The sequence below is a fragment of the Dermacentor variabilis genome, chromosome 1 (genome assembly GCF_050947875.1).
Source record: "Dermacentor variabilis isolate Ectoservices chromosome 1, ASM5094787v1, whole genome shotgun sequence".
NCBI classification, from domain to species: domain Eukaryota; kingdom Metazoa; phylum Arthropoda; class Arachnida; order Ixodida; family Ixodidae; genus Dermacentor; species Dermacentor variabilis.
In genome coordinates this window covers 161174797-161193108 of record NC_134568.1, presented here as the reverse complement: position 1 = coordinate 161193108, position 18312 = coordinate 161174797, and the positions used below count along the sequence as shown (strand labels likewise).

The following is an 18312-nucleotide window of genomic DNA, read 5'->3' as shown; positions in this document are numbered from 1 at the left end:
GTCTCCCCCCCTACGTGACGCTTCCCGAAGGTGTACATGGAGGTCAGCACGTTCTGAGGTAGTTGACCTTAGTCCCGAGAAAAGCTGCTTTGCAGCACTGTTAGCTCGTTCAAGGTCGACCAGGCAAGGAAACAACGCGGGACGAATGCGGCCATCGAAGGGGAGAGCCCAGTGAGTGTCACCATTGGGCGAACATGACACCTGCACGGGCTTGTCGATTGGACAAAAAATGACGCGACCAATCGGAAAGGGAGAGACCAGGGGTATCACCATGGGTAACACATTCTCAAGTTCAACAAATGGCCACAGACGTACACCGCGTACGACATCAAGACTTGACTGAGATGTTCACAGCAACGTATGCTACCCGCGGTGGCCACAGAGGACGAAAAAATCGACCGCGCGCCGCTGCTAACAAAACAAGCGCAGTAAAGCCACTTAAATGATGCCTGCGTAAGTTCAAAATCTCCCGCTAGAGGCGCCGTAATGAGAATCAACCTTCTTGGATTTTGTGGCGAATGGACGTGCTTTTCGGGGCTCCGTGGCGACGACGAAATCATAAGTTTTAGTGCATGCTTTGAGCTTGTTTATGTTTTTATTTGCTGGTTTTTTGCATTTAAATAGTAATTGGGGGGTTTTCCTTTTCTTTCCTTTTTTTGTCTCTCGTATTTCCGGTGCGCGGGTGTGCTTTGTGTACATTTGTTTTGCATGATAATTAGAGCGTCTTTTCGTGCCACGTGTTCCAACACATGTGGCCGAGTGGGACGTTGAGTGTTTGTAGTCTGTAAATAGTAGCTTGGAAGTGGCAAGACAAATAGCTATTAGTGGTTTTACTGTGCGTGTTTGGTAGAAAAGTGAGAGCGTGGCCGCGTGGTTGAGCGCATGCGAGAGTGTGTCATACCTTCGGTCTCCGCGGCATTGATTGTTTTTGAAACAGTGGTGAGAGTTGCTCTGCGGCATTTTGAGGATTTGGATCCTGTGTGTATCGGTTTTTTCTAAAACGCACGTGCTCTGCATTGATATAGTGTTATAGTATTTGCAAAAAGCCGTGCAATACATGGCGAGAAAGCCGGTAAAGCAGGCAGTACGCGAGGGGGGGGGGGGGTCCCTCAAGGCAGATGAGGAGACGGGTGAGAATGGAGAGGGCGTCGAATCAACCGGCACACAATGTGATGTCGATACTAGGCTGCAGAAAATCGAGGCTTTCCAGGAAAAGCTTCTCAAACAGGTGCAAGAGCTCAAAATGGAGCTAAACAGGGAGCGTGAGGCACGGAAGGTAGTTGAAAAGAGACTTGAAGCAGCCGAGGAAAAGCTGAACAGGGCCGCCATTGTGACCGAGAATGTGCGTGACAATGGAACACAGACCCCCGACGCGACAGGCGCGGGAGGGTCAGAGAAATATGTGGAACGCAGGCAGGGTGATGAAGGGTTAGCTGGAAAGAGCAGCACCTACCTTGAGGCCGCTACGCGGAAAAAGCAGGAGCCCAGGGGACAATGCCCCTTGTCGAGTCCGAATCACGCGGAAAATGACAAAGGGAAGCAAGGAGAGGTAGGAGAGAGTGAAAGGGTGATTATCGCTGGCGATTCAAACCTGGCTGGGTGCTCAAAAGCAATTGTGGAGAGGGTGAAAGTCGACAAAAGAGTGGCGGTAGGGACATTTCCAGGGCGCACACTGGGTTCTGCCATGGAGCGAGCAAAAAAAAAAAAAAAGCTCGCGGAAAATGCCCACGTGCGCAACCTCGTCATAGTAGCAGATGGGCTAAATGACGTCCTAAACAGGAAAGGGCCAGGACTAGCCCAGCGCTTGGCGAAGGGGGTGGACGACTTGGGTGAGCTATCCCCTTAGGTGCAGATCGTGGTGTGCACGGTGCCGGAGGTGCCTGTGCGTGACAGTCACGTACAAAGAGCTGTAGTGGCTGCTAATGAGGCGATATGGCAAATGAGCCGAGAGAAAGGCTTCCAGGTTGTCGGAGTAAATAGGGAAGTGAGAAGTTGTGGTGGTTTTAAACGAGACGGGATCCACTTCAATTACAGGCTAGCACGAGAAGTGGGCTGGCGACTTGGTGGTCGCGTTGTTGCTTTTTTAGGGGGCCCGCGGGCGCTCAGGAGGTCAGAGTAGATAGTAATGAAGAAGGTCCCCTAGGGAACATCAGAAGAGCATCGCCGTCGATAACAGAAAAAGGAGGAAAACAAGAAAGAGAGCTCGCCATGCAATAGGCTACATAAACATGCAGGGCGGCAGAAGAAAGGAAAAGTGGGCAGAGATTGAGGAGCAGTTACAGAGAACAAATAGGGGTGTATGCGGTTACAGAAACGCACCTTAGAGACTCAGAAGAGCCACCAGTTATTGAGAATTATGTTTGGGAAGGGTGCAACAGAACTAAGTCGGAAAGTAAGGGAGGGGGAGTCGGAACGCTCATCCATCAGGGAGCCAAATGAAAAAGAGTAAATTCACAATGTCAAGAGCATCTTTGGTTATCAGGTACAATGAGTGGGAAAGAAACGTGGCTGGGCGTTACGTATTTGTGGACCGGAAAAAATTGCACAGAGAAGAATAAAGAGTTAGTGGAATGCATAAGCGCTGATATTAAGGGTTTCGGGAGTGGTGCTGAAATTGTCCTATTAGGCGACATGAATGCCCACATACAGGATTTAGATGGCTATACCGACAATAACGGGAAGTCAATGCTGGACCTTTGTGAGCAAAATAACCTCGTGATCGTGAATACAGGGCCTAAGTGTGAAGGACAGATCACGTGGGAAGTGGGAAACCGGCAATCGACCATTGATTACTCTCTGATGACAGAAGGAACTCATGATAAGTTGAGAGAAATGGTCATCGATTAGGAAGGGTTTAACAGCATAGGAGTGACCATAAACGCATCATTTTGATATTGGGATAAGTAGTTGGGAAAGAGAGCAAGGAGAGCAAAATGGCCAGTCCAAATTTGAACGCTGAACAAATAGCAAATACAGTCACTAGAGTTGAGGAAGAACTTGGCAAATGGCCAAGTAAAGAGTGGGAATATGGTGAGCTTCTAAGTGTAATGACGACAGAAATACGGAAAGAGAAACATGTTCGTTGGAAAGGAAAAAAGAAACCGAAAAGCTGGTGGAACAAGGAGATACGAGAAGCGATCGCCGAACGACAGAAGGTATCTCGAGAGCACAGGCAGGCAAAGAAGGCGCAGTTGCCACAGGATTAAGTAACCAGTAAATGGGAAATATACCGGAAGAAAAAAAGTCTATGGTTCAAATACTGGTGCAAGCAAAATTAAAAGGTGAAAGTGAACGTTGGTTGTCAGAAATACGTGAGAAAAAGAAGGCCGCACCTAGAATATTGTGGAACCACATAAAATTATTAGGCAGGAAGTCAACAACAATACAACAACATATCCTAGACGAAGATGAAAACAGACTGAAAGGAGAAGCGGCAATAAATTACATCCGAAAAGCAACAGCCGAATCTTTCCAAGGCAATGACGAGGTTGTACTTGATGAAAAAAAGAGCATGAAAGAGACCTAAGTGGAAAAGGAGCTGGTGCTCACAAATTTAAACTGGAAGAAAGCGGAAGAGAAAATTCCTAAGCGCACAGCCACAGGGCTAGACGACGTTCCCGTTAGGGTGATAAATGAACTAGGACCAAAAAGTAAGGAAGCTCTGGTGAAAGCAGTGGAAAAAACTTTAAAAGATAGACGAATACCAGACAGTTGGCGACAAAGTAGAATGAATTTAATTTATAAAAATAAGGGGGAGATAAATAGAATTCACTCGTATAGACCGTTGACCATTATATCGATAATATACAGGCTAGCAATGCAGGCAATCAAATTAAAGCTTCAAGCATGGGCAGAGAATAATGACATTTTGGGAGAACTTCAGAATGGCTTCAGGATAGGTAGGCGTTTAGATAACTTATTTGTTCTTACTGAGTGTATTGAAATATCAAAAGTAGAAAGCAGACCGTTATATGTGGCATTTTTAGACATTACAGAGCCTATGACAACGTAGACCGCAACATGTTGTGGGATATTCTGGAAGGGGAAGGCTTAGGTGACGATTGTCTACAGATTTCGAGAGAGATTTATCTAGAAAATACCGTTTGCGTTGAATGGGAAGGGATGAGGAGCGAAGAGAAAGTTCATATCAACAAGGGTCTGAAGTAGGGATGCCCTTTATCCCGACTGCTGTTTATGATGTACATGGTGATGATAGAGAGGGCGCTAGAAGGAAGTAATATCGGTTTTAATCTCTCATACAAACAGGCGGGTACAGTAGTAGAGCAGCAGCTTCCAGGTTTATGTTATACGGACGATATTGTTAGTTAGTTAAATGAGGTTTAATGGCGCAAAAGCGGCTAAGGCTATGCTGCGCCAAACACGAGGTGTTTTAAAATCCAGTTTATGAAGGAAAATGCTGTGTTAATATATATTTTATGTAAAAATCCAGTGTCGTCTAGAAAGTTACGGGCGTCACATAATGGTATTGCGGATCACCACCTAAATTAGAGCGGGGTGTAAAGGTATGTGTAGTTTATATAATTTGTGCAAAAGTGTTCGTCTGTGTGTTTCTGCGTACATGTCAAAGTGTTCGTCTGTGTGTTTCTGCAATCTGCGTACATGTCAGTAATATATGCATAACTGTTAGTGGCTGTTGACATTTCTCGCATGTTGGTGTGTCTTCTTCCGTAAGTAACTGTGCGTGAGGTGTGTGTGTGTGCCCAATGCGTAGTCGGCATAATACTACTTCGAAGAACAGTTCCTGATGATGTCTTCTTCTCACCAACTATGGGTTTCGTGCGATGTAGTTTGTTGTCGGCACAACGGTCCCATTCGTGTTGCCATTTTAATGTTAAGGCTTTTCTAATCGCACGGATGCTATCTTTATATGGAAGTGTTGTGTTTGTTATGTCTTTGTACGCGGCCATCAATGCACATCTATCAGCTGCTTCGTTGCCCGGTATCCCAACACGGCTTGAAACCCAGCACAAACGAATTGACCTCCCGTATTTGTTAAGCGCCACCATATTTAAAATGTCTTCTATCAGGGGTTCACACTCAGATTTCAGATGTAGAGCCTTCAGTGTGCTTAAAGAATCTGTGTATATGACTGCATTTTTGTGTTTATCAGCGATAATCTTTAACAACAACCATATAGCGAAAACTAGCGAAAAACAGAGGCGTGTTGTGGGAATCGAATACCTTTTTCCCAATTTTCCGTTACGGCCCCCACACCCACGTGTTATCGTTCTAGAGCCATCAGTGTAGAATTCCATGTGATTTTGATATTTGTCCTGAAGAGCACGGAATGCTTGTATAATGTGTTCGCCTGGGGTGTCTTCTTTAAATGTGTCAATGTCCAGTCGCATAACGGTTCAAAATCGTACCACGGGGGCAAACGCTGTGGCTTTCTGGCAACCTGGAGGACTTCGCGAGGAATGTCATAATCACGAACATATTCCTCATATCGCAGGGCAAGCGGCTTAATCATGTTCGGTTTATTTGTATAGTGTAGGCGTAAGTTGCATTGTGTGAGGACGTTGTAGCAAATGTGTTGCGGTGATGACTGAATTCTTAGTACGTACGTACGAGAAAGTGAGTAATGCTCTGCGCTGCTGTAATGAAGGTTCATTACACTCATCGTATAAACTTTGAATAGGTGACGTTCTGTAGGCACCACTCGCCAATCGCAGTCCAAGGTTATGTACTGGATGAAGTCGTTGGATGTAGGACTGTGTGGATGAGCCGTAAACAATGGAGCCGTAGTATAAAAGGCTACGAACAAGAGACCGGTAAATACGTAAAAGACACGTTCGGTCGGAACCCCAGTGCTTACGAGATAAAACTTTGAGGATATTCAATGCTTCATTTGCCTTAATCTTTAGTGTTTTAAAGTGGGCTAGGAAGTTTAGTTTTTTGTCAAAGATTAGTCCCAAGAATTTATATTCTTGTTTTACCGGCAGCGCGACATCATTCAATTTTAAATCCGGGTCTAAGAACAACCCTCGTTTTTGCGAGAATAGCACTGTAACAGTTTTCTGAGTTGAGAAGCGGAAGCCATTTTTCTCAGCCCACTCCATTAGTTTATTTATTGTTATCTGGAGCTGCCTTTCACATGTTGGTAAGTTTGAGGCGCGGTACGTTATTGGCAAATCATCGACGTATATGGAGTGCATAACAGAGGTGGGAATTACTTTGTTGATACAGCTAATTTTTACTATAAAGAGTGTTGTGCTAAGTACGCAACCTTGTGGCACGCCATTTTTCTGGATAAATGTGCGCGAGAGCACAGTGCCTAGACGGATTTGGAATGTTCTGTTGGACATAAAATCAGAGAGACAGTTCAGCATTTTGCTGCAGATTCCTAACGCGGCGAGGTCACGTAAGATTCCGAATCTCCACGTGGTGTCATATGCTTTTTCTAGATCGAAGAACACTGCCAGGCAGTGCTGTTTGTGTAAGAATGCTTCATGTATTTCGTGTTCAAGTCGGACGAGGTGGTCTGTCGTTGAACACCCTTTTTTATAGCCGCACTGATGAAAATCAACGGAGTTCCGTATATCAAGCGTGAAAGTTAATCTCGCATTTACGACACTTTCATATGATTTCGCCAAACAGCTTGTCAGGGCAATGGGTCGAAAGCTGCTTAGGAATGTGGGGGATTTACCTGTTTTTAAAAAAAGGCACACCTATTGCGTTTTTCCAACCTTTTGGCATAATTCCTGATTCAAGTATTTTGTTGAAAAATTTAAGGAGAGCATCTACGGATGCTGGGGACAAGTGTGCAAGCTTGGAATAATAGATCCGGTCAGGACCTACTGCAGTTTTTTTTGCCAACACAGAGAACCGTGTTAAGTTCTTGTAACGTAAATGGAGCGTTGTATTCGTCCCTTGACATACAAGCAGTTGGTAGTTTCTCCTTTTCTGCCGACAGTTTGTATTTTAAGAACATGTTTGAATAGTTCGCCAAGCTAGAGACGTTATATAAGCGCTCCCCAAGTACACTCGCTTCTTGTAGTGTTGTCTGAGTGCCTGAAGGCGTAAATAAGGGTATCGTGTATGATGAGTAGTGCGCCCTAAACTTTCTGACCTGTTCCCACATCCTTTTCGATGTAATGGTGCTATTAATTGTAGATATGTATTTCTGCCATGACAATTTTTCGGCTTGTCTCCGAATATACCGAGCTTAAGCTTTGGGTTGTTTGAAATTCAGAAGGTTGTGTGTTGGGTATCTACGCAAGATCCCCGATGCCTTATTTTGCTGCTCTTTTGCTTCGGTGCATTCATGTGTTTACCTAGAATTCAGCTTTTTTCGAACAATGCCAGAAGATCGAGGAATGGCCTTTTCAGCTGCTGCAATTATGCACTTAGTAATTTTTTCATTAATTTGATCAATGCTCAGGTCTGTCAAAATGAGCTCCTTCAGACTGGCCCTTTCTGTGAAAATAGACCAGTCTACCATTTGTAATTTCCAACGGCGTGGTTTATTAGATATAATGGGTAGCGTTGATGTGAGTTTGATTATAGCAGGTGAATGATTACTGCCATATGAAGTCTTCAGTACTTCCCATTTAAAGATCGGCAAAAACATCCGGTGAGCACAATGCTAAATCAAGGCAGCTGAAGTTACATGAACTCGGTGAAAAATGTGTTGGCGCACCTGAATTCAAAAGAAAGATGTTGTTTGTCAAAATAAAATCTTCGATAAGTTGTCCTCTTTGGTCATTCTTATCGCTGCCCTAAAGAGCGCAATGAGCATTAAAATCTCCAACTAAAACAAAAGGCTCCGGCAGCTGGCCAATTAAATTTTCCTTGTCACGAGTTGTGAAATGGGTATAGGGAGGGATGTACAGTCGCCCAAATCTTTAACTGGTGTGCGGGAGCGGCGACTTTTCCGTGCGTCAGCGCCGTTTGACGGGGCGAGGCTGGAAACAGTCAGGCTAAGCGCATGCGGACAAAGCGCGCTCAGCTGGGCCCATCGTCTACTAGGCTGTTTCCAGCCTCGCCGCGTCATACGGCGCTGACGCCCGGAAAACGCCCGGAAAAGTCGCCGCTCCCGCACACCAGTTAAAGATTTGGGCGACTGTACAACGAACAGATTGTGACAGTCTTGAAAGATAAAACGGTGACAGCTACGGCCTCTAACGCAGTATTTAATTAAACGTTCCGCGTGGGGATGCCGCCTTGGACGATAACAGCGACACCTCCTGATAGACGACTGGAGTACTCGAGGTCCTTTCTTATGACAGTAAAACCTATAAGAAAATGTGTATGTTTGGGTCCTAGGTTCGTTTCTTGAAGGCAGAATGCTACTGGCGATAACTTATTTATAATAACTTTGATGTCACCTAGATTACGAATTAGGCCTCTGCAATTCCATTGAATGATGAAAGCCATCTTATTGGAATCGAAAAAAAAGTTACTTATGCGTGTGAGCTTACGAGTTGTAGGTGACGTGTATTTAAAAGCTGATTACTCTTATGAAGGGCGGTGACCGTTCAGGTTACCTTTCTATTTCTCACCGGAGTTGCAATATGTTTCTCCTTCTGGGAGCCCTCCAGGGAGCGCGGGTATTTGGGCGTCGATGACGCCGGGGTTTTCGGATCGACCTCCATTGCCTTTTCCGAGGCGCTGGATGATCAAGAGCCAGGCGCCTAGACGCGCGTCTCGGGCCGTGGGGCGCGGTTCAACTTCGGGCCCTACGGCACTGTAGTCTGCCGGGCCGTCTTCGATGATGGAGCAGCACTGGCTGCAGCCACCAAGGGGGCGGTTGGAGTTTCTACAGAAGTACCGGACGTGGACCCTGTAGACTCCTGAAACCGGCGTAGCGCTGCCCCCTGCCGGGTCACACTGGCATAGCTTACTTGAGGTAAGTGCCCTAGCCTTTTCCTCGCTTCATAGAATGAACTCTTTTCCTTTACAGTTATTGCGATTATTTCTTTTTCTCTTTTCTAGCAAGGGCAGCTCCGTGAGTAAGCTGGATGATCGCCCTTGCAATTGACACATTGTGCGGGAGCATTGAAGTTGTCAGATGGATGGCCGTTGGCACTACACTTGGCGCATGTTTCTTTTCCTCTGCATGATTGAGATGCATGCCCGAACCTTGGGCACTTGAAACACCACCTCGGGTTCGGTATGTACGGTCTCACGTTGATTTTCAGATATTCTGCGTCGAGTGAACTCGGGATAGTGCTACTACCAAATGTCAAAATCACATGTTTCGTCGGGATCTGTTGGTCATTTCGTCGTAGTGTGATTCTCTGAACCTTAATTACGTTTTGCTCCTGAAATCTTTCGAGTAGCTCTTCGTCGCTGAGGTTCAGAAAGTCTTCTGATATAACTCCCCTGCTAGTGTTGAGTAAGCGGTGCAGAGAGATTGTTACTTTGATGTGACCGATATTGGCGAGTTCGGCGAGCTTTTCTAGTTGATCTTTCTTGGTCAGTTCAAGGAGGAGGTCTCCGCTAGCCATCTTTGAGGCCTTATAAACAGGTCCAATTGTGTTTGTAAGCATTTCGAAACTATGAATGGTGACAGTTTTCTATATGTGGTGTTGCCTTCACTGTGAAGAACATGGTATTTCGGAAATGTGTCTTCGCTTGGTTTTAAAAAGAACTTGAAAATTGCTTCGGTGCGACCTCTTTTCAGAGGCCGATCTGAAAGTCGCGGAAACGCTTCTGCCATTGGATGGTTTCAAAATTCGGCGGCGGTGGTAGCCACACACCACCGAGCCCAACAAGGGGACGTACAGGTTCCTAGAAACCTGCAGACGCCAGCTATACACCGCCACTATGACCTAATGTATGTACCCAACGTTGAATATATTACACACGGTTAACCCTTGCCGTCAGGAAATACGGAAATCATAAGAAGTGAAGAGAAGACAGGAAAGATGGAAAAGTGGGAGAGAAAGACGAAGATTGGTGAGGAGGACAGGAAAAGGCGACTGCCGATTTCCTCCAGGTGGGTCAGTCTGGAGCTGCCGTCTGCGTGAAGCTGAGGCCAAAGAGGTGTCTTGCCTCCGCCCAAAGGCCGTAAAGGTCCAAAACACCCGGCATCGGCTCAACCCCCAGGATCCTCCTTTCCCCGGACACGGCTAAGCCGTGCACGGTTAGATGCGGGAGGGCCCAACCCTCGTGTGCTCGGGTACGTGGTGTCGCAACACACCAAACGCTTGCTGATGCAGACGCCCCTGCGGGGCGGACGATATTGTGTTGCTAGCTAACAAGCAAAGTGATTTGCAACGTCTGGCTAATATCTTAGGACAGGAAGGCAACAAATTAGGTTTGAAATTTAGTGTTAGAAAATCAGGTGTTATGGTATTCAATGAAAACAGTGAACAGACAGTGGCAATAAAGGGCCAGGAAATACCTCGGGTAACAGAATATAAATACCTTGGTATATTGAGAAACGAAGGGAATAGATATATGGGAACACAGGAAAAATAACAGTGAAGGGGAAGAGAAATGGGGGGGGGCAGCCATAATGAAGCACAGAATGCTATGGGGATACAATAGGTACGAGGTGCTCCGAGGTATGTGGAAAGGTGTAATGGTTCCAGGACTTACTTTTGGAAATGCGGTTGTTTGCTTTAAATCAGGGGTACAATCAGGACTCGATGTGAACCAAAGGTCAGTGGGTCGCCTCGCATTGGGCGCTCACGGGAAGACTACAAATGAAGCTGTGCAGGGTGATATGGGCTGGACTAGTTTTGAAGTGAGGGAAGCTCGCATTAAAATTGAGTATGAAGAACGACTGAGGAATATGGAAGAAAGCAAATGTTCTGGGAGAGTGTTGAGGTATCTGTACAGGAAAAACATTGATTTACTGTGGAGGAAAAGGACTAGGAAGCTTACTAGCATGTATGCTGCCTATAGGGTGGGCAAGACAGCAACAAAGAACGTCAAGCGGAAAGTCAGAGAGGCCGAAATAATCTCATGGGTGGCGGCAATGGAAAAGAAACCTGCCACGAGTAACTACTTAAGAGGAAAAAAAACAAAATCAGGAAAGAAACAATTTATGATAACTCAAAGGGAAGCTCATTACTTTTCGAAGCGGGATCGGGATGCCTTAGAAAACGCACCTAAAAAGCGAGATATAAGAAGGAAGAAACATGTGCTTGCTGCGGTAAAGCTAGGGAAACTATGGAGCATGTTTTATTAGAATGTGAAGACGTCTACCCAGCGGTCGATTTAGGCACCACTGGCCTCCTTGAAGCCCTTGTGTTCAGCGAGAGCAGTGGAAAAGTAAACATGTCCGCAATAGCGATTAGTAAGAGGCAATTGGAGGTAGAAAAGTAGGGAAACGACAAAAAACGGAGACGTACAAAAGCACAGCTTTTTTCATTGTTTAACCTAGGAAGGACATTAGGCAGTATAATAGCAAGATCCATCCATCCATCCATCCATCCATCCATCTTTATTACATAAAAAATAGTACAAAATTATCATTGCTAAATAAATATTGCACTTTACATTAGTAACTGGTGTTTTTGCAATTATAAACGCAAATAGCGTTCAGCATCATCGATTTTCTACGTGACTTCTGGCCTGGTTTCGGATACAACTCGGATACAACTCAAGTCTGCAGTGATAGTGAAGCCCTGCCCACGCCCTCATAACCGCCGGCCACTGTTCCTCCACGAGGCCGCAAATAGTTCGTACTTCAAACTTTTCCTGTTACTTAAATAAGGCAGTAACCACAAAAATAAAATTATAAGCGCGTAATCTTGTACATTTTCTCTCGTCTGTTAAAGTAGAACGGTGAAAGCCTAATTCTTTATTGAACTGAAATAAAACGCTTCCTTCGCTGCAACTATTTATAGCCATGGAAGTTTCATTTCAGTTGGCAGTGAAGTTTCATTAGTAAAACGGGGTCAGCAGTGAAATGAACTGTACCGCGGACTCCTGAAGAGTGAATTGCTCAGACTCCATGCATTTCGGCCATGTCTGTTGCACAACCCATCGCTTGCGCTGATAAAAAGGCTCTTCAAGAACAGCAGACGCTCCGGAGGTATCAAGTACGACGCCATTTTGAAATGGTCGCATGAGGACGATTTTGTTTGCTTCTGTGATTGGCTGGCGGAGTTACAACACCGCGAGGTCCGTGTGCCTTCGTTGCGAACTTTTAAGTTGTACCCTACTACGACTTTTAGTTTAACATACGGGAACACAAACGCAAGCAAGCGTGGATGTCAAAAACGATCAAAGAGAAAATACAGCAGCCGTGGAACCTTCCACTAGCGGATCCAGTAATCAAGCATGATGCAACACGTACGCGATGACAAACTTCGCAAGCGCTGGCACAGAAATCTTGACGTCGTAATTTGCACAGGGTTCGTTCGCAGCTTGTTGCTCTGATCTCTCCGCCGGTTTGCGGTCATAATCACGTTATGTGATCACAGTCCCAAAAAAATATTCTCTCTTATTTTCTCGGGCATCATATTATAGACATGAGCGGAAGCACCATATTACTGCATCTTTGGTAAAAATTTCTTAGTCCACAACATGGGTGAAATCGCACTTGAGGAACTGTTCCGAAAAGCGTCCTTCGCCCATAAGTGCTGTCCGTTGCTGCTCTTGTCGGCGTTGAGGACAATGCTGTTTTGGGCCCCCGTGATCTATCGTTCAGAGCAAGAAGTAAGTGTTCTTGTTGATCTTCTCTGAAGCAGAAATACCGCAACTATTTGGCGCGAACTCCGCTTATGCACCATCGGAGATGAGCTTCAGCTAACCATGCCGCTCACCTTTTCGTCGTAGAAACTTCAGCATATCTTAGCTACTTGCAAAAACGCAATAACAGACACATGTATCTCTTCATGGCACAAAGTGAAGGCTACTGACGAGTTTTTCACTTTGCGTGCTTTATGTGTTGCGTGCCGTCTGCCACATGTACCAGACGACATGCCCCGCTAAGAACCGTCATACTGATCGCAGAGCCACTTTTGCGTCATGATGCAGAGAAGTGATGAACTACGCTCCAGACGAGTCGGATGTATGTCCTTCTCAATGGATCGGTTGGCACACCTACTCCTCTAGCCACCATAATCCTGTTGCTATGCGGACGCGTCTCGTTAGGCCTACGGGCGCCAGAATCGCAGAACAATCTCACCAATTGGATGCGCTATGCGCTCATAACGAACGTTTTAGGTGAGTTTAGAGAAAGCGAAAGGTCATTTCAGTAGTTCCTCGTGATCAACGCGAGTGAGAATTGTCAGAGTTGTCGGACGATCCCACCGCTGTCAACCAGATGTAGGAGTCGTCGGACGATCTCGCCGCTGCCACCATTTGAAGGAGTTGAAGGTCGTAGAGAGGAACTCGGTAAGCAGGATTTATTTACATTATTTACATCTTAGACAAGACGCACATCGACAGTCTAGCGTGACTCCCATATGGAGCCCGCAAGACTAACATACAGCAAATAGCTTACGAGCACACAGCTCACGAGTACATTTCGAGCATGACAACGAGCACGCAGCTCACTAGTACATTTCTAGCACGACAACGAGCACGACGACGAGCACCCACTAGCAGCCGACAATCGCTGTTTATAAGCTCTCTGCTCGACGTCATAGTTCGACGTCATTCAAGATGACCCGCCCTTTTGGAGGAGGATGAGGGCTGTCGACTTGGAGGAGGATTAGGACTCACATACACGTGCCGCACACACACACAGGTGTAATGGTCCGGAGCCGACGTCAGAGGGGCTTCGTAGAACTCTGAGCCGTTCCGGGTAGCACATTGTCTGGTGTCTCGAAAAGCTCATGGGGAGGGTCCGCCAATTACCTCCCCTCGAGAACTCCCCTAAGCTGACCCCGCGCCACGTGGCTGCCGGTTATCCGCAGTTTTGTGAAGTGCGCCCCGTCCGGTTAGATTGGAACATGTGCAGCGGGCTAAAATAGCTGCAGGCCGATCCTAACAGAATGTAGCCATCACGAGAATTCATGCTGAAGCGGGAGCCATGGGTGTCGCCATGTTGGACAATGACATCTTTCAGCGTGTGTTTAAGGCTCAACCAGACGTACGCGTTCCAATGCGTGCGCACACGCCGCGCTGACTCGACGTCGCGTCGCGCCCGACGGAGGAAGAGGGCGCGCACCCAAAGGATGCACGAGTTGCTGCGCGTAGCCGCGCGTCTCGTCGCGGCGGCGCAGTGTTGCTAGCTTGCCATGTTCAAGGCAGTCTAGCCTTCGCTTAACGGCCACGTTAAACAATGTGTTACATATTAAATAGTTTTAGTTAAGCGTCAGCAACTATAGCGTACGCTATACGCTATAATATAGCGTACGATAAGCAGCGCACGTTTTCTACAATTTCAGTTGACCGGCGATATCTTCGGATCTCAGAGGCCATATGCCGTTGAGGCTATTTTGCGCCTTTAGCGACAGGTGGCGCTGACATCTCGAATGTTTCTTTCGTTAGGCTTCGACTCGTTCGAAACGAGAAGCGATCTCCAAAACACCACGAGGTTATCCATAATACTCTTGTCGTCGAAGCGGCCTGAGGCTAAGCGAAAGCCGTTTACAGTCATTTGCTACGAACGAAGTGCATTTTACAAAAGCAACGCCAAATTCAATTCGAAGCGGGCAGCCGGGACCGCCGCCATGTTTCCCGCAAGCTCCGCAAACCCCGCAACAACGCTATACCCGCCATTTTGTTTAGCGTTCAGCGCATGCGCAGTGACGATCCGCTATTCTTTAGCGTACGCAATGGTATAGCGTACGCCATACTAAAACTGTCTATTGCAAGAAAACACAATAATTTTAGCTTAAAATTTGTTTTTATATTTCAGAAACATATTTTACGACTCCTTGTGGGTCATTCAGCTGAACTGCGATCTAATATGAGTATTGTGAGCCCGGCAAAACCTGCAGCAGCATCGGCATAGCATCACCAGGTACTGAAGCAGCTTGCCCGGGCTTGCCTGAACGTCGCGCGGAGTCGTTCCGGAAGTGACGTTGGCTTGCCGTGGTCATGTGAGGTGCGTCATGCTACTGACGCGAGCGGCAGCTTCCGGCGCGGGCGCAAAAATCCTAGCGGTTGTAGGTCTCCACGCCGCCGCGCGCCGACACGCGAAACAGCCTCCGCGCCTGACGCCGTACGCGCCCAGGCGTGGTGCGGCGCGTGCGGGCGCATTTTAGATATCTGTGTTCGCGCCGCGCTTCGACGCGTACGATCTGTCCTGCACCATCTGCGCATGCGTGAGGCGCGTGGGCGCGAGCTTTCGCGCGCTGGCATGCGTACTTGTAGCTTGGCCTTAAGCATTTCGTGCATCGGCGCCTTTGACTGCGCGGCTAGGCACATCGAGCGTCGACTCATCGAGACCGTGGCTAGGCATTTCGCGCATCGGCACCTCGGACTGCTCGACTAAACTCACCGTGCGTCGACTCTTCGGACCTGCGGATAAGCATTTCGCGCATCAAGGCCTCGGATCCGCGACCAAGCCCATCGCGCGCCGACTCTTATCATACTGTTATGATATCTCTTAGCAGTATCTATCTTATACCACCCCTTCATGAAGAGAACCTCATCATGAGCTCTGTTCACAAGGCCCCTCGGGCTCCTTGGGCTAGCACAGACACCTGGCTGCAGAAGTGAGGCATCATACGAAGGAACAAGCTGGAAAGCACCTAGCAGCTGCAGTGCTGCCTATATCAGTGGCCCTCTGATCTTAAGTTGCACAGCCATTGTCAAGGGAAAGTGACTGGGAAGGCTGCTGAGAGACTTAATTCAGTAAAATGGTCGATTCTACCAAAACAATGCCTCACTGACTGGAGGCACTGGAGACTGCTGTCAAAGAGGCAGTCTGTAGGTACAACACTGGAACTATATTCATGCCTACACGGAGTTCTGCACCTCACTTGGTTTGAAACCCAGGCACCATGCTTTTTGCAGGGCAGCACTGAAGAATGTCATACAAAATAAAAGGGGGAACGAAGGCACACTAGACCAAAGGCTTGTCCTTGTCCAAGAAGCCCCACGTAATAAAACACACCAAAAACTACTAATTTGGTGCTTTTTAGAGAACTGAAGGTGAAACTTTCAGAGCCATTTTCTCAAAACTTTTTTTTGCCTTTCTGCTCAGTTAATGGAGTTGATTTCTGTGTTACCGTATCGTCTATTTTGACTTTTTTGTCACGTTCCTAGGGCTACAGTGCAGATGGTGACATTCGCGCTTTATTATCTTGACTTAATAAATTTATGGTGTGGTTATTTGTTCACCACAAAAGTGTGCTTGATGCGAAGGTAAAAAATAAAAAAATTGTATAGCGAAAAACAACAACATGAATGTCACGACCTTCAGCACACATTTAGCTACGCAGGAAAATACGCAACGAGCCTTCCATCGCGTTTCTTAAAGGGCCCCGTCACCAGGTCTGGCCATATTGAGCTGACAAGCGCAGAACATACAATGCGCGCTAACGATGGTGTTTGCAAAGTATTACATCGCTACGCGCCGCGGAAAGGTAAGAAATTTCAATCCGAACGCCGTTTTCCCTTCCCCTCGCGGCAACCGCGCTCCAAGCCGAACGGCGACGTAATCGTATCCGCAGTGTGACGTCAATCATCGAGACACGTGACTTCGCGAATTATTCAAGGCAACATCTGTTATTTGTGTGATCTGTTGCTTGAATTGACGAATTGAAGTTTAGAGTAAATAAAAGACACAAACGGAATGCCTGCGTGTTTTTTGTTTTACTTCGCAACGAAGCAAGATAGATGTACTTCGGCTTCGTCTGCTTGTTCCTACGGTCGTGCGCAGGTACCGAAACTATGCCATTTTCTACCGTGTTCCAGCGCGTGACCATGCTCTGCGATCCGCTAGTGTCTGCCGCATTATTCGTGTAGCACTCAATTATACCGGTAGTCACGTGTCCTTGTGCACAGCGTGTAAAATCGTGCGCTGCGCGAAACGAGAGAATCAACAGCTCGCGCGCGATGCCGTCAGCAAAAGTGCGCAGTGCCGAAAAAAAAAACGACGAGAAAAAAGAATGAAGGCGGGGCCCGTGACGTATGCGTCACGCGATCCTCGAGGTCCGGTATAGGAAAGCGTAGGGAAGGAATTTCGATTGCGGAGGCTAGACGGGGCAAGTGGAGAGAGTGTCTCGCTTTGCAGTGGAGCTCGCCTTCTGAAATCATGGGTTCGCGGCACTGAAATATTTCTACCTCGGCTATTAATGAGCCCTTTTGAAAAATTTTTGCGGCAGAACGCTCCCTGGAGTAGACGTAACAACTTCCAGCGTATAACCAAAATTTGCTATGGGGCCTGGTGAGGGGCCCTTTAAGCTCCCCAGGCCCTCCAGAAAGTTCAAAGGAGAAATATTCTGCACAATAAAATGTTCTCAAGGTATCACTCAAACTTTTATGGAAACATCGGGGGAGACATTCTAAACATTTGTGCCAATTTTAATCAAAATCCATGAAGAAATAAGGACGTTGATTTTCAAAGCCATGTAACCCCCTTAAGCCGAGAGGGTAGCAGCGATCAGTTTAACAAAGTGTTTGAAGGATTAATCACTTCCAGAGATATGACAATATTGCTCTCATCAGCTTAATTACTGGTTGTCTCAGTGGGCAGAGATCGCAAACCTAGGTCGCAAACCGAGTCGCCAGCCGCCGGCGGCTGACGACTCGGCGCGGCTTAGGCCAATCGCGTGAGGCGAAACTGAGCGCAAACTGAACGCACGCTTCGAACAACGATCTCCGATCGTGCGCCCGGTTATCATTCGGTACATCACACTAGTGCTTGGCAACATAGTCACTGCATGCTGACTTGCATGCGAAGCTTCAGCTATTTTGATGGATAAAAACAAATGCCAAGCGCTGAAAAAATTACATGGGGTCATTAGGAAACATTTGCCTTACATATCCATCTCAGAGATGGCCTCTTTAGGATGGCCTCTTCATGACTTTATGCCTCATGGTTGGCAAACGTAGCCGATTTTCAACTGATCGTTAGCTGATCATTACGAGTGAGAAGAACCAGAATTGAGAGGTTAAATTTATTGTGAGACACGAATTAATGAAGCCTTACATTTTCTGTCATCACCTGATCCAAATTTCTCACTTCTATAACTTATATGTAGCTCTTGAAGTTTTCAGTTATTAAAAAGGCCGCACAGCAGTGCAAGGTGAACCATTCATTGTCGCAGCGAATCTATAAGTGCACGTCTGTTTACTTGTGTCCTCTCTGTGGACAATTCCAGTCAACAGCTATTAAAAGGAAGTATGCCACACAACTTTACGTAAAATAAACTCATTTTGACAGTGCAGCCTGGACTGCTCCACGGGGCAATCTCTGCTAGATTCACTTTC

General features: G+C 46.8%; 1 protein-coding gene across 2 annotated transcripts in view; it reads right to left on the bottom strand.

The window, feature by feature from the left end:
• mdy (diacylglycerol O-acyltransferase) overlaps positions 1-18312 on the bottom strand; it is a 255316-nt gene that overhangs the window by 90864 nt on the left and 146140 nt on the right. The window lies entirely within an intron of this gene.